Below are 17797 nucleotides of genomic sequence, written 5' to 3' on the forward strand. Positions count from 1 at the left end.
ACCCCTATATATAGTGGGGAGGCGCATGGGAGCTATACACGAAGTTCTGGCGCAGCCCTTCCCCTCTCCCAAGTACTCCTCTTCTCCCGTGGTGCTTGGCGAAGCCCCGCAGGATTGCCACGCTCCTCCACCACCACCATGCTGTAGTGCTGCTGCTGGATGGAGTCTTCCTCAACCTCTCCCTCTCTACTTGCTGGATCAAGGCGTGGGATACGTCACCGGGCTGTACGTGTGTTGAACGCGGAGGTGCCGTGCGTTCGGCACTTGATCATCGGTGATTTGAATCACGACGAGTACGACTTCATCAACCCCGTTCACTTGAACGCTTCCGCTTAGCGATCTACAAGGGTATGTAGATGCACTCTCTTTCTACTCGTTGCTGGTCTCTCCATAGATAGATCTTGGTGACACGTAGGAAAATTTTGAATTTCTGCTACGTTCCCCAACACCGGGACCACTGGTCATTGAGACAATCCTGGGGAAAATCATCTAACCCCTAATAAAGCGTTGATGAGCCCCATACCAGATGTGGGGGTTCAGTCAGGGGGATTAGATGATTTTCCATGGATCGGGAGCTCGCGGTAATTTCTGAGCCTGATCGGGAGCTCGCGGCAATTTCCTAGTCAGGCGGATTAGATGATTTTTGATCCCTCTCTACATAAGGAATGTGGCAGACTTCTGAGTCTGGATTAGGAGCTCGCAGCAATTTCTTAGTTAAGTCTGCTTATATAGGATGATCCTGAATACAGTACAAAACTTAAGGAGAGAGTTGACTTGAAGGGAATGACGTCCATCTGATAATCTACTGGGAACTATGCGTGGATGTTTGTGGCGTCTTGCCCAACACAGGAACATGTCCACCTCGACCACCTATGTTCTACGCGGTGCAAAGGATTCTTGGAGACATGCTTTGATGGATTGTTCAATGGCACGAAGCTTTTGGGCTCTATCCGAGGAGGGGTTAGTTGAACACATGTGCTTAAACCAGGTTGCGAATGCAAACAACTGGATCTTTGCTACACATGAAATGCTACCATGGCGACTTTATTCACATGATGGTTACCCTATTGGCATTCTAGGGTGCGAGAAGGAAAGCTTATATATGAGGACATCTTTCAGGGGTCCCTCTCATTTTATAGCAGCCTTTATATTAGATCTCCATATATTTGACAAGCCGACTATGATCATCACACACGCACCATCCTCAAGACCGACACAATGGCTCCCTCTGGCGGTGAGCATGACAAAGATCAATGTCGATGCATGGGTAGCGAGGAGTTCGGGTTTTGGAGCTGTTGCAGCGGTGATACAAGACCATGCTGGTGTCTACTTGGGAGCTTTGGCGTTTTTATTCACCCTAGAGCACTACCAGTCCGGGAGGCACTAGTCCTCACCAATGATCTAAATTTACGGAGGATCCATATTGCGTCTATGCCAGGTGGTGACTGATGATATCGAGCAACAACTCGGCCGGCTATGGAGCTAGAATACATGAAATCATATAGCACTCAGGTGTTTTTACTTTGTGTAATTTTGTTCACGAGTTTAGGAGCTTAAATTTCGAGGCTCACAATCTACCGAAGCATGCTTTACATTACACTCTATTTGGATGTCTGTATTGGAGGTCTTCGTATTGAATTGGATGGAATATGAATTCAACCAGGAAACCATAATAAGCACAATACAAATTCTTTTGTTTGGCTGGTCATTGAATTTAAGCATGGAATCCTAGTTAGGCTTCAGTTCCAAATCATGTTTGCATGACAGACATTGGAATCATGTTTGGCTGGTCAAATGAGATATGCACAACAAATTGAATTAAAAGCTACCATATAGTGTGTACTTTACAAATCTTCACAATGCAAATTAGATTAAAAGCTAGCAGGTACATGCATAGAAATTCCAAGGCTTGAGCGATGGAGTGAACGGGGGAGAGGGCAAGGACATCGTCGTCGGTGCCCGCATCGACCTTTGCTGGCCAGGCGTATCTCAGCTCCTCCGTCGCGCCTCTCGCCCCTTCTCGACTTTCTTTTTTTCGGTAGAATGAATCGGTATGTTTTGCAGGAGAGTGGAGAAAGGCGAAATCAGCGGAAATCAGAGCCTCGGGGGTTTGTATCATGGGAGGGTGCATTCACGCATGGACTTTTCTGATCGATATTGGGCCAGGTTTCAACGCTTCAATAGAGAGCGCATCCAGACAACCAAATACGAACATCCAAACACAACGTTAGGGGGTTGGCTATTATGTTTGGTTAGGTCAACCTGATGATCTTTTGTTTGACCTTGTAAATATTATAACGACTTACTAAAAGCTTCGTGAGATCGTCCATAAAAAACACATGAGGTGGTTTCCTAAAACAACACGTAGGGGGTTATGCCACGTGGGTTGTGGCAATTTTCTGCGAGACGTGGCGGCAAACGGGTGCTTCTGAATTCACCTACCTAGTCGACTGCATAGACTATGTAGGAGAACATTTCCTCTTGCGCTGCTCGTCGCCTATGGTGAACGCATGTGTGCACCTAGAAGTAGCATTCGATTCCTCGGTTGCTTCTGCCTCCGATCCTCCCCGCTGCGGCACGGCAAGGGGCCACCAAATCTGAGTGCTCGAGGCTGTCGGCGGACACCTCTCACAGCGGAAACCTACATCGTACTCATCAATCATTGAGTGCGGATGTGCTGGATCATCAGTAGAGGTTTGGATCAAGAAAGGGGAACTCACCTGGCGACTGGATCCATCAAGATGTCCATCCCGCCGACCTTCATCCCGTCGGCAGTTGCTCGGAGGAAAAACCTGTTGCCGCTCCTCTTCTTCAGCTCGCCTCACCATCGCCGACCCGTTCACGAATTCTGACGCACGAAGCCCACAGGCAGACGAGACGTCCTGGTCCACAGTTCAGGAAAATGATGCGACGACCTACTAACGTCGACGCTCCCCGCTCATATGAATATGGCCCACTTGGACAAACTGTTTTTTAGGGTCCTGGACATACTGTATTCTCTCAGTATCCTTATTCTTCTTGCTATCAAGCTTGACGGAGAGTCCCCTTTTCCAGTATCCCAAAGCAACAATGGATGCACAGGATTTCGGGCTCATCTGAGCCCGCACTCCAAATCACGGCTTCCTATTTTTCTTCAGTTCTTCAAGCCCTTTTCCTATTTTAATGAATGTACCAGTGTAATAGTGTTTCTGTTTATATATAAAATAGGAGCAATCAGATTTGAACAAGCTTATATTTAGTTTTTCTTAGCCAATCAAGCTTATATTTAGTAATAAAAATGTAAAAGTGGCACTGCCTAACAACCCGAGCTATAGCTGAGTGGATATATGCATTCATCCCTAGAGAACAGGAGGAGAGTGTTAGACGTGGAAGCGCAACTTCTCCCCTCTATCTCGCTAACAAACCAATGGTCACTTGTTAATCTCTTCTCTCGTCGACTCCTCAGTCCTCACTCCTCTGTTTTCGCTTGAGCGCAACCAGCCATGGCTTCCCACCCGTCGCCGCCGCCGGCACACCCCATACCACCCGCTCCCACCACCATAAGTGACCTCGACGACTACCTGCTCCGAGAGATCTTCCTCCGCCTCCTGAACTTCCCCAGCCTCGCCTCTGCCGCCCTCACCTGCTCCGGCTTCCTCGGCGCCCGTTCGTCCCGCGCCTTCCGCCGCCGCTTCCGCGCGCTCCACGCACCCCCGCTCCTCCCTCGCTTCCTCGCATACACAATAATGGCCTTCCCCACCTCACGACGGCCCTTCGCCGGATTCACCCACCTCGTAGACGACGACGATTCTGACTGGCGGGTCGATTTCTCCAATCCTTCGGCCTACAATGGCGGCTGCATGGCCATCAAACACCCGATCATCAAGCAGGGAGTTTGGTACAACCCCCAAACGATGGCTCTGTTTCTCCGCCCCAAGGAGCACCATGACATGCCCGACGGCACCTCCCTTGGGTTCCACACATTCTGCTCCCAAGAGGATCAGAGGCCGTCCCGTGTGGTATGTGTCTGTCAAGACTACTCATGGGATAGGCTACGCATCGCTGTCTTCTCATCGGACACCATGGAGTGGCAGATTTTTTCGGAGATTGCGACGCTGCTGCCTCAGGGCTTCAGGCGCACAGCCTGCACCGTGCTAGATGGGTTTATCTGTTGGCAAACCGAGTCCATCATGGGGGTGTATGTCAGCGAGTACGTTTTCATGCTCAAAACAGATACATTTCAGTTCTCTCAAATGGATCTGCCGCCGCCCTTGAGAGTGGTACACCAAAAATTTAAGATTGGTCAGACCACTGATGGAAAGCTCTGTATCGTAGATGAGAAGGAATGCACACTTTCTGTTTGGATCTTGACAGCGGACGATGATGGCGTTGATAGATTTGTGCTGCACAAGATGTTCCCGTTGCACTCTAGCTTTATGGAGGTCACCAGCTGCTCAGTGGAAGATACAATCTCAGTGCGGCTTATGAGGGTTTTCAATGGTTTTGTGTACTTTGATCAGTTCAAATCCCCTGAGTGGTTCCTGTCCTTGTCTCTGGAAACAGCAGAGCTGAAGCAGCATCTGAAGAATAGAAAGCGACCTAGCTTCCACGTCCATCCCTAGTCGGCCTGGCCTCCTTCTATGGAATACATCTCGGTAAGCAATGTGACCATGGTGCTAAGGATTCTCTTCCTTTTTATGTTTGGTCCATAAATTGTATGCAATGATATTTCCTGAGGCGATTGTACTGCTATGATATGCTATCAGTTTTAGTCAAAGTAACATGTCTTTGCATAACTCGTAGTAGAGGAGCTAGCAGTGCTATTCCCATTCCTTCAAAAAAAAAATACTCCACATGCATAATCTAGACAAATCTAAGACAAGTAATTTGAGACCGAGGTTGTATAGTACACAACCTCAACTTTCCGTTTTACATTACTACAAGAGGATGCAAAATTGTTAACTTCTAGCATGACGGTTTATGCATGTTATATGATAGCAGTAGCATTGAGATATAAAAGCTCCACATATAGAATCTATAACTAGTACATGAATAGCCTGATTTGTCAATGGTGTTTAAAAGTTTGTCAATGCAGATTATATGATAGCATTATTATAAAGCTCCACATACATAATCTATAACTAGTATATGTATAGCTAGGTTTTGCAGTAGTGTTTAAGTATTCAGATATGGATTTCGTCCCCGTTGCCATCTAGAGCTGCTCCTCCGTGCTTGCTGCTGCCGGCGGCGAGGGCAAGTATGAGCAAGAGCAGAAACGTGGCCATGGCGAATCGATCGGTGGGTTGCTCCATCGATCTCTTCTTTTCGATGAACAGAACAATGAATCAAGGAGTATATATGGTGGCGGTGGCAACTCACACCCATCGCACTGCACACTTGACTGCTCGATCCTAGCGCAACGAAACCAGCATGAAATGGCACAACAAGTGTGACTTACTGCCCATGTTCCAACCTGCAGCACCACCATACGCGTGCTTCAATTCCAACCTCTAGCTTTTGCATCCAAGGATGTGATGAGCACTCTGTGATTTGCTGAAATTATCGACCATCATCAAAGATCAAGCAGAACATTCCAAGAAACACAACATTTTCAGCTGAAGAACACAAAAAATGTTTGCGGAATTCTAATGATAACATGGCTAAAATACATAATTAGCCTAGATGCAGTGTGCGAGCGTTACCGATTTTTAGTTCAACGGTGGTTTTTTAGACCCACAAAAGGGATGAACGGCATTCCATACATGTTCATCTTGTACATATTGTCGAAGGCGGTCACATCATTGTAGTCAAGATAGTCCCGACCTGACAGCGAATCACACCAAACAAGTTTTTGGGCCCGCGTCAACAGTGTGCTCAAAGAAAAAAAATCTGGATCCCTATCTTTTTAATGTTAGCATCACCCTGTGCAAGCAGTTTCATCTTTTTCCTATAGCACATATTATACAGTTTCCTCCTCCCAACCCTGCGTTAGCATATGACCCATACCTGCTGACGAAGTTGTCAAAAATAATGTGTTTTCTCATCCCAGCTCCTGCCATATATAGCTAAGATCGCTGCTCTTTGAAATTCTTTGATCTGATTATGAGACCGGAGAAACGGGACTTTGTTCGGTCTTGCAAGAAAGTTGTTGTGATCATCGACGAAACTGCTGACATACCAAAGTTCACGCTTTTTATCAAGCTTCGCTGTTAAATGGGGTTTGCTGAAGCATCGACTCTCCGGTCTAAGCCTGCAGGTCCGGCCTCCATGGTATAAAATTTGGCCCGTCGTTTTCTTGCCCCGAAACAGAGATACCTCCTCAAGCAGATACTTCCCGCAGGACATTTTCTACGTTTCAGCAAGTCTCTCTTGATGCCGAACCCACATTCCTTCGCGTACTGGTTGTAGAGCATGTATGCCTCCCCTTCTGACCTGGACGTCTTGGCCATCACTTGCCAATGCATATCCAGTGACTCTTCCTAATATTCATCATAGCCGACGACAAGGTCGAACTCAACATCATCGACGTGATCATTGTTCCCTCTAGGACCAACAACACCCCCCCTGCAAAATAAGACATATAACCATTGAGTGGGAGGATGGTGGAGACTTGATGAGGTTATTGAACCGTCTCTTCAACTAGTGTGTGACAGGGCACAGGGAGTTGTTCCTGTAGCACCTACACCAATTGAAGTGGAAGCTTATGATATTGATCATGAAACTTCGGATCAAGTCACTCCCAAACCTCGTAGGATGACAAGGATGCGTACTACTTCAGAGTGGTACGTAATCCTGTCTTGAAGGTCATGTTGCTAGACAACAATGAACCTATGAGCTATGGAGAAGCGATGGTGGGCCCGGATTCCGATAGATGGCTTGAGGCCATAAAATCCGAGAGAGGATCCATGTATGAAAACAAAGTGTAGACTTTGGCAGAACGGCTCGATGGTCGTAAGGCTAATGAGTACAGATGGATTTCAAAAGGAAGACGGACAATGATGGTAAATGTCACCATTAAGAAAGCTCGACTTGTCGTTAAGATGTTTTCCGACAAGTTCAAGGAGTTGACTACGATGAGATTTTCTCACTCGTAGTGATGCTAAGAGTCTGTTGGAATTATATTAGCGATTACTGCATTATTTATGAAATCTTGCAGATAGGATGTCAAAACATTGTTTCCTCGACGATTTTAATGAGGAAAGGTTGTATGTGATACAACCGAAAGGTTTTGTCAATCCCGAAAGATGCTAATAAGTATGCAAAGCTCCAGCAATCCTTCTAAGGACTGGAGTGAGCATCTCGGAGTTGGAATGTATGCTTTGATGATGATCAAAATTTTTGGGTTTGTACAAAGTTTATGAGAAACTTGTATTTCCAAAGAAGTGAGTGGGAGCACTATAGAATTTCTGATGAGTATATGTTGTTGACATATTGTTGATCAGAAATGACGTAGAATTTCTAGAAAGCATATAGGGTTATTTTGAAAGTGTTTTTCAATGGAAAGCCTGGATTAAGCTACTTGAACATTGAGCATCAAGATCTATAAGGATAGATCAAAATGCTTAATAATACTTTCAAATGAGCACATACCTTGACATGATCTTGAAGGTGTTCAAGATGGACCAGTCAAAGAAGGAGTTCTTGCCTGAGTTGTAAGGTACGAAGTTAAGACTTAAAGCTCGACCACGGCAGAATAGAGAGAAAGGACGAAGGTCGTCCCCTATGCTTAAGACGTAGGCTCTTCAGTATGCTATGCTGTGTACCGCACCTGAAGTGTGCCTTGCCATGAGTCAGTCAAGGGGTACAAGAGTGATCCATGAATGGATCACAGACAGCGGTCAAAGTTATCCTTGGTAACTAGTGGACTAAGGAATTTTCTCGATTATGGAGGTGGTAAAAGAGTTCGTCGTAAAGGTTACGACGATGCAAGCTTGACACCTATCCGGATAGCTCTGAGTAGAGAGACCGGATACGTATAATGGAGCAACAATTTAGAATAGCTCCAAGTAGAACAGTTGTTTGGAATAGCTCCAAATAGAGCGTGGTAGCTGCATCTAGGAGATGACATAGAGATTTGTAAAGCACACACGGATCTGAAAGGTTCAGACCCGTTGACTAAAACCTCTCTCACAAGCAACATGATCAAACATAAAACTCATTGAGTGTTAATCACATAGTGATGTGAACTAGACTACTGACTCTAGTAAACTCTTGGGTATTAGTCACATGGCGATGTGACCTGTGAGTGTTAATCACATGGCGATGTGAACTAGATTATTGACTCTAGTGCAAGTGGGAGACTGTTGGAAATATGCCCTAGAGGCAATAATAAAAGTATTATTATTATATTTCCTTGTTCATGATAATTGTCTTTTATTCATGCTATAACTGTATTATCCGGAAATCGTAATACACGTGAGAATACATAGACCACAATATGTCCCTAGTGAGCCTCTAGTTGACTAGCTCGTTGTGATCAACAGATAGTCATGGTTTCCTGGCTATAGACATTGGATGTCGTTGATAACAGGATCACATCATTAGGAGAATGATGTGATGGACAAGACCCAATCCTAAGACTAGCACAAAAGATCGTGTAGTTCATTTGCTAGAGCTTTGCCAATGTCAAGTATCTCTTCCTTCGACCATGAGAGCGTGTAACTCCTGGATACCGTAGGAGTGCTTTGGGTGTATCAAACGTCACAACATAACTGGGTGACTATAAAGGTGCACTACAGGTATCTCCGAAAGTATCTATTGTTTTATGCGGATCGAGACTGGGATTTGTCACTCCGTGTAAACGAAGAGGTATCTTTGGGCCCACTCGGTAGGACATCATCATATGCGCAATGTGACCAAGGAGTTGATCACGGGATGATGTGTTACGGAACGAATAAAGTGACTTGCCGGTAACGAGATTGAACAAGGTATTGGATACCGACGATCGAATCTCGGGCAAGTAACATACCGATAGACAAAGGGAATTGAATACGGGATTGATTAAGTCCTTGACATCGTGGTTCATCCGATGAGATCATCGTGGAACATGTGGGAGCCATCATGGGTATCCAGATCCCGCTGTTGGTTATTGACCGGAGAATGTCTCGGTCATGTCTACATGTCTCCCGAACCCGTAGGGTCTACACACTTAAGGTTCGATGACGCTAGGGTTATAAAGGAAGTTTGTATGTGGTTACCGAATGTTGTTTGGAGTCCCGGATGAGATCCCGGACGTCACGAGGAGTCCCAGAATGGTCCGGAGGTAAAGATTTATATATGGGAAGTCCTATTTTGGCCACCGGAAAATGTTCGGGATTTTTTGGTATTGTACCGGGAAGGTTCTAGAAGGTTCCGGAGTGGGGCCCACCTGCATGGGGGGACCCACATGGACGTGGGTAGTGGGGGCAAGGCCCCACACCCCTGGTCAAGGCGCACCAAGATCCCCCCTTAGAAGGAATAAGATCATATCCCGAAGGGATAAGATCAAGATCCCTAAAAAGGGGGGATAACAATCGGTGGGGAAGGAAATAATGAGATTTCTTTCCTCCCACCTTGGCCAACGCCCCAATGGACTTGGAGGGCAAGAAACCAGCCCCTCCACCCCTATATATAGTGGGGAGGCGCATGGGAGCTATACACGAAGTTCTGGCGCAGCCCTTCCCCTCTCCCAAGTACTCCTCTTCTCCCGTGGTGCTTGGCGAAGCCCCGCAGGATTGCCACGCTCCTCCACCACCACCACGCCGTAGTGCTGCTGCTGGATGGAGTCTTCCTCAACCTCTCCCTCTCTACTTGCTGGATCAAGGCGTGGGATACGTCACCGGGCTGTACGTGTGTTGAACGCGGAGGTGCCGTGCGTTCGGCACTTGATCATCGGTGATTTGAATCACGACGAGTACGACTTCATCAACCCCGTTCACTTGAACGCTTCCGCTTAGCGATCTACAAGGGTATGTAGATGCACTCTCTTTCTACTCGTTGCTGGTCTCTCCATAGATAGATCTTGGTGACACGTAGGAAAATTTTGAATTTCTGCTACGTTCCCCAACACCGGGACCACTGGTCATTGAGACAATCCTGGGGAAAATCATCTAACCCCTAATAAAGCTCTGTATTGTAGATGAGAAGGAATGCACACTTTCTGTTTGGATCTTGACAGCGGACGATGATGGCGTTGACAGATTTGTGCTGCACAAGATGTTCCCGTTGCACTCTAGCTTTATGGAGGTCACCAGCTGCTCAGTGGAAGATACAATCTCAGTGCGGCTTATGACGGTTTTCAATGGTTTTGTGTACTTTGATCAGTTCAAATCCCCTGAGTGGTTCCTGTCCTTGTCTCTGGAAACAGCAGAGCTGAAGCAGCATCTGAAGAATAGAAAGCGACCTAGCTTCCACGTCCATCCCTACTCGGCCTGGCCTCCTTCTATGGAATACATCTCGGTAAGCAATGTGACCATGGTGCTAAGGATTCTCTTCCTTTTTATGTTTGGTCCATAAATTGTATGCAATGATATTTCCTGAGGCGATTGTACTGCTATGATATGCTATCAGTTTTAGTCAAAGTAACATGTCTTTGCATAACTCGTAGTAGAGGAGCTAGCAGTGCTATTCCCATTCCTTCAAAAAAAAAAATACTCCACATGCATAATCTAGACAAATCTAAGACAAGTAATTTGAGACCGAGGTTGTATAGTACACAACCTCAACTTTCCGTTTTACATTACTACAAGAGGATGCAAAATTGTTAACTTCTAGCATGACGGTTTATGCATGTTATATGATAGCAGTAGCATTGAGATATAAAAGCTCCACATATAGAATCTATAACTAGTACATGAATAGCCTGATTTGTCAATGGTGTTTAAAAGTTTGTCAATGCAGATTATATGATAGCCTTATTATAAAGCTCCACATACATAATCTATAACTAGTATATGTATAGCTAGGTTTTGCAGTAGTGTTTAAGTATTCAGATATGGATAAGTTATATGCCTAAGTTAGGTTTTCTTTCTCCTAATTTTTTTGGTCTTCTACATCGGTTTCAAATTTATGTCTTATTTAATAAATATGTCCTTCATAATTTGACGTCAGTGAGAACTAAGCATTTGCCAATATATTCATTCGTACACAACACGATTCAAGCTTTGATTTCCACTACTATATATATGTGCACATGATTATCCCAATGGCACTATCTAACATTTTCCATGTTTTTGGAGGCGGGCAACATATATGTGTGCTTTCTAGCTATAGGTGCATACATATGGACGCGAATTTTGGGGACATGGTTCCATGCGCTGCCGTTATCTCAGCCGTCTGCGTTTGCATCTAGATTACTAATTAATATAGTGTTTGCTGCAATACAAACAATGTTGCTTAATAATGCACTGGAATACGCTTTTCTTTACCGGGCAGGAGTGGGCCTCAAAGCTTTAAATTCGTATGCATACTCCCTCCGTTTTTATTTAGTCTGCATATTAGGTTTGACTGAAGTCAAATTTCATAAAGTTTGACCAACTTTATAGAAAAATTATAAGCATTTACCATAACAAATCTATATGATGTGTTAGTACATTCAATAATGAATCTAATAGTATTGATTTGTTATTGTATATATTAATATTTTTGTTTATAAACTTAGTCAAAGTTTACAAAGCTTGACTTTGACCAAAGCTAATATGCGGACTAAATAAAAACGGAGGGAGTACTACTTTGTCCTTTAGTCAATCGGTAATATTTGCTGGGTGCATTGATGACCTGCCCACTCATTTACAATCGTCTACGCGGACAATTAAACCAATGTCGGCAGCATGTGAGAGATTTATGGTGCTTGGCTTGTGCGAGGCACGCTAATTTGTATGGTTCCTGCTGTTTTGCATCTTAATCATGTGGTAAGCACAACAATTGAGACAAAAACGAATTAATTTCTAGTGCTGATTGTATATCAGCAGAACAACATCAAAATGGATTGTTGAGTGATAAGCATAACATGACACGGATTGTGCGATAGGTGAGGACGCACCACATACTGGAAGATACATGGGCAAATGTGGATAAAAAAGTAAGAAAAATAGCTATTGGGGGGCTCTGATTATTTGTTCTAATTGGACTAGTCTAATTTTATGTAGTGCACATATTTTTGAAAATTAAAATGTTGGATTCCTGAAATCTTAAATTATTTGTTGGAATTTAGGAACATTGTATTTTACTTGCAATTTAGGAATATTAATCATGTTTGTGCACATGCCTAGCTAACCTGACATGGAGATAGACCTAAGCTGATCTCGCATAGTTAAAAGTTCACACTAATTCATCCAAAAAAGAAAAATAGTTATTGGTGCTCTGATTATTTGTTCTAGGTGGACTAGTTTAATCTTATGCAGTGGACATATTTTTCAAAATTTAAATCTTGGATTCCTGAAATTTTAAATCATTTACTGCAATTTGGGAACATTTTTTAGTTGCAATTTAGGAATATTAATCATGTGTATGCACATGCCTGACCTGACATGGAGATAGAGCAAACCTTATCTAGCATAGTTAAAAGTTTACGCTAATTATTCTAAAAAGGAAAATAGCTATTTGGGGCTCTGATTATTTGTTCTAGGTGAACTAGTTTAATTTTATGCTGTGGGTATATATTTAAAAATTAAAATCATGGATTCCTGATTTTTCAAAATATTAACTACAATTTAGGAACAATTTTTAGTTGCAAATTAGAAACATTAATCATGTGTACGCACATGCCTGACCTGACATGGAGATAGACCTAAGCTGATCTAGCATAGTTAACAGTTCAGACTAATTCATCTAAAAAAAGTTCAGACCAATTAGCAGACTACACATTTTCGTTGCAACTGTAGAGGGTGGTGCACTAGTAATATGTAGTGGAGCAGCACACATTAAGACGTGGTGCATTAATCCTCACCTGTGCCTAGTAAATGTGATGACACTAAAATACCTCACTTTCCAACTTCAACAACGCTGGATGGAGAGAGATGATGGTGCAGGCTTCAAATGCAGTTAACGTTCCCAACCTGTGCCTAGTAAATGAGTTGGGTCATGTTTGTCAAGTATGTGGCCCCTTATGCATTGATTGTTTTGTGGAATACAGATTCAATACTGCAAGGAGGAATATTCAATATACGTGATATGCACTGCTTATGGTATGAATACGATATAAATCTGCGAGAAATGGATGGTGAGATAAAGACCTCGCGTGGCGCCATGTTCACCTATGCATTTTCGCATACATATTAGGCTATTAGCCATCCGCTAAGTCCATAAAATCTTCACATTTTTTTAGCCTACATATTGGTTTGATTCCTATAGTTAATAAGGCACTCCAATCTAATTAAATTTTACTAGTTCTATCAAGTATTAACTGTTATTTTCAATTGCTTTTGTATTATATAATGATATAGTAGATTTAGAAAGTTTTAGAATGCAGTGGTGTATCAGTAATTTATTCCACTTTCATTGTCTCTGTTAAAGCTAGATAAAATGATCAGAATCGCTAAATTCTGTTCCCTTGCACATATTTGTCTGCATAAAAACTTGAATTCTTATTTACACTGAATTTCCATTTTGTCACAGGAGGATTCAAAATCTGAGGTTACTGGAAAAGGTGTTGATTATGTCGGTCTTGAGAGTACAGAAAAGGATTCATCTGTCCTTATAAAAGCATTACGATCATATAAAGAAGCTTTGATTAAGGATGGTGACGCAAATGTTGCAGAGATAGAGGCCTTCTCACTTTGTATTGACGCTGGGGATGAGAAGAACTCTCTTGTGAGGAAACTCATTGGTTTAGATGAACTGTTAATAACTGTGAGAGATCGTCTTGAGGGCAAGGGCAGACTCTGAATTCGCAGACTGTCAATTCTACAGACAGAAGATCGAGATCGAAACAGAGAGCTGGTGGCAAATGTGCAAGGGGAAGTTATGGAGAGCTTTCTGCGCTAGCTGAATAAGCCTATCTATTAGGAGTGAGTGAGTTTTTGTTGCGTTGGTACTTCAGGTTTTAGGTTCTGTGATGATGTTATGTGCTAGGTTTCTGAATAAACACTGATGGCTGCGACCATCATTAGTATTTGGTACGACTGGTTGGCAGGAGACTTTTTTTTAGAAGTGCATTTATGTACGTTTGCTTTTGTCAGCTTATTTTTCCTCTTTGTTTTAGAAGTGCATCTATGTGCGAGCGAGTTTGACGATCGCATTAATTAAGGCGTGTGGCCATTCTCTGTTGCATAATAACTATAATATGGTAGCTTCCTTGGCTTTTCCTTTCGCCATGATGCTTGCAACCGCGCTGCTTTTTTATGTAAAATCATAACCGCAGCTCTGTTGACAAAGATCGGCCGGGTCGAGAGCCATTGGATCAGTGTGATCGAGCGGCCACCTACTAGCTGCTGCAATATCAGTGACAAGGCAATCTGACCGCAACATCGGTCATGCTGTAATCCGGACGCAATGTCGGGTATGTTGCAATTCCGAGCCGAACGAGCAGCTTGTCAGCTGCGAGCAGGATGGTGACCGCCAACCGTGTAGCGAGACGCTGCTACGGGGCGGCAAGGCGGTGCTTCTGCAACAGAGCCGCTGCTATGGTAAGGACGACAATGACAACATGGCGTTGCAGTATCGGTGCCCATGCAGCAGCACACCGTCCCCAAGCGTGGGCTTGCAGCGGCGTGTCGTCCTTGAGCATCGGCTTGCAGCATTGAGTAGTTTACGGTAGCGCGCGCATCACCGACAGCAGCATGCTTGTAGCAGCCGATGCTGGGTGCTTTGTAGAAACTTAATAGACATTAGTCGATGTTAGGGGATTTCAGGGGACACGATTTTCCCGGAAAGTCTGTTAGATGAGAGATATAGTGAATTTAGTTGTCCTATCAGTACTAGCACAGAAGCATTGCCCATCGAAGTTGGGATATGACCTTCAATCATGTTACCGGGTAAGAATCTGGAGATTAGGGAGGGTATTGCCAATGTCAAGTGGCAATGCCATTTTTAGTATTCAAATACCCATCTAACGTTATAAGCACTGTCAGATTAAAGATTGTTAAAAAAAATAATCCGAGTAAATTGCCAAAAACCACCACAATTGCGAGCGACTTCTCAAAAACCAACATTTGACTAACAATCTCTCAGTTAAAAAAATGTTTGGAGCAATGAGTGTTTGATACAACAATTTTGATTGGATGGAAATTTCCTCCAAATAAAGTGCAAAGCAATCCTTAGGAAATTTTCCCAAGGATTCCAACCCTATGAAGCAAACAACCTGTACAGGAAAAATTTCTAAGGATACAAATCCTCCAAAATTCGTATGAAGTTCTTTTGAATCAAAGGAACCCTGAATGATGTAAAGACACTAGAGATGATAAGAGATCATAATGGAATGCTTTGTTACCTTGAGAAGGAGGAGATTGGATATGTGGCTTTGTTGACAATGTGAATGGTGGAGAATCATAAGAAACCCTCGAGGGAGGCTCGTAATTTAGTACGAAGCACGACCCATGCCGCCATGTCGACAACAAATGCCTACAACCCTAGTGGCGCGGTCGGGTCTCCTATTCTGGCCCATCTGTGGCACGATGTAGCTATATCACATGCTAGGCCAAGACCGATAGCGCTCGCTTGTGATCATGGTCAAAAATAATGTTTGTGAAGTTTAAAAATGTTCACAAATTTCAAAGAATTTGTATTGACATTTTAAAAAGTGTTATTGAATTTTAAAAAATGTTCACAATTTTTTTTGAATTTTCACGAGTTTTAGAAAAAATATTCATGTTTTTTAAATGATCCAGATCTATTATCATAGTTCATCAGAAGTACAAAAACACCTCAAACATAACAGAAATTACATCGAGATTTCAAGACCATTGAACGGGCACTACTATCACCAGAACAAGCCGCTGTCGCCGCTCTCCTACCAGAGTCGTCTTGACCTTGTCGATGGTGTCGGGGTTAAATCCGACAGTTCTCGGATAGGGGATGCCAAGCTGGTGACCTTACCTAGATGATAACAGGATGAACAAGGGACACAATATTTACCCAGGTCCGGGCCCTCTCAAAGCGGTAAAACCCTACGTTCTGCTTTTGTTGTATTGATTGTGTTGGAGTACAAAGTATAAGATGATCTACCTCGAGATCGTATGTGAATGAATCTCTCCCTCTACAAGCTAAAACCCCTCAACTTGTATAGAAGCCCGGGGTACCTAGGGTTACATGAGGCCGGTTACATCTAGGGATAAGTATGCCAAAGATTTAAACGAGTATTGGAGTGCAGTCTTCGGAGGATTCCATCTTGATCGTGTTAGGAGGCATGGCAATCTTGCCCACTTGTTGATGATCCAAGGTTCCTTGGCCCGACCGAGTACAAAGGGCCGACGTGGTTAGCACCCCCTAGTCCGGGACACCGTCAATACCCCTGAACTAGTCTTCAAGCCCAGGACATCGAACTCCTCAGTGTGTCTTTAGGTCTTCGGCTTCATAGGCGAGTTCAATTGGTGCTCCATCTTGATTCCACGTCCGAAGACTCCCTTGGATCTGGCGTCACTTGTGCATTAATTGGCTCCTCTTCTTCGACATCTTCCTTCACTGCAACCGCGTCTTCCCTTCTTTTTGTTTGAGTCGAAGAGTTAGATACTTCGGACGTTTGAGGAGGTCCAACCCACATTCCTTGAGATAAGTTTTTATTCTTGGCCGGATTCGAGGGCGCAGGATGCTTAACAACAAAGTTTTGTGGTGCTGGCACAGGTGGGCCGATTCTTGGAGACATGCTTTGATGGACTGTTCAATGGCACGAAGCGTTTGGGCTCTATTTATGAAGGGGTTGGTTGAACACATGTGCCTAAACCACGTTGCGAATGCAAATAACTAGATCTTTGCTATGCATGAAATGTTGTCCCATGATGACTTTATTTGCATGGTGGTTACCCTATGGGCATTCTGGGGTGCGATAAGGAATAAGGACATCTTCTAGAGTCCCCTCTCAATGCGAAATTTTATAGCAGCCATTATTTTAGATCTCCATATACTTGGCAAGCCGAACGTCGACTGTGATCATCACGTGTGCGCCATCCTCAAGACCAACACAGTGGCTCCCTCCGTCGGTGAGCTTAGCAAAGATCAACGTTTATGCATCGGTAGCGAGGAGAGTGGAGAAATGCGAATTCAACGGAAATCACAGCCTTGGGGGCCCGTATCGTGGGAGAGTGCTTCACGCGTGAATGTTTCGGTTCAGTATTGGGCCAGGTTTCGACGCTTCAATACAGAGCGCATCCAAACGACCAAATTGGACCCCTATCAGTACCAAATCAGTTTCCAAGCCTGAATATGAATATCCAAACATAGCATTAGGGGTTGGCCATTATGTTTGGTTAGATCATCTACAGCCGTACGCCCCAAACGCATCTCAAACGCCCACACAGACTCCTTAAACGGGCCTCAGATGCCCGGGCTGACCGGCACCCATCATATTCAACTCAATTACGGGACGGATATGCAGGCGCCCGGACGCGCCCGCCACGTTGAACCTGGCAGCCCGACCCCACCGCAAATTGCACCAAATCCACCAAAGCCTTCCTCCTTCTCCCACCGCCTCCAACCTTTCCCGCGTCTGAGCCCTTGCCGTTCGCCACTCTTGCTCCCCATGCTAAAACCGGTCCTGATCCACCGTCGTAGATGTCGTCCCGCCCGTCCCCGACCGCCGTGATGGAGACGCACTCTGCCTCGTCCATCGGCATCCCTTCCTCGGCTCCGTCTTGTAAGGCAGAAATGTCACCCGAAAGATGCGACGACGCCGATAGCGAGGGAGGCA

At 44.3% G+C, this 17797-nt stretch overlaps 1 pseudogene; it reads left to right on the forward strand.

Annotated features, from left to right (window-relative positions):
* Nucleotides 1–3482: 3482 nt before the first annotated feature.
* LOC119358200 lies at nucleotides 3483–13945 on the forward strand (annotated as a pseudogene).
* Nucleotides 13946–17797: the final 3852 nt, after the last annotated feature.

Source organism: Triticum dicoccoides, chromosome 2A, assembly GCF_002162155.2.
Source record: "Triticum dicoccoides isolate Atlit2015 ecotype Zavitan chromosome 2A, WEW_v2.0, whole genome shotgun sequence".
NCBI classification, from domain to species: Eukaryota; Viridiplantae; Streptophyta; class Magnoliopsida; order Poales; family Poaceae; genus Triticum; species Triticum dicoccoides.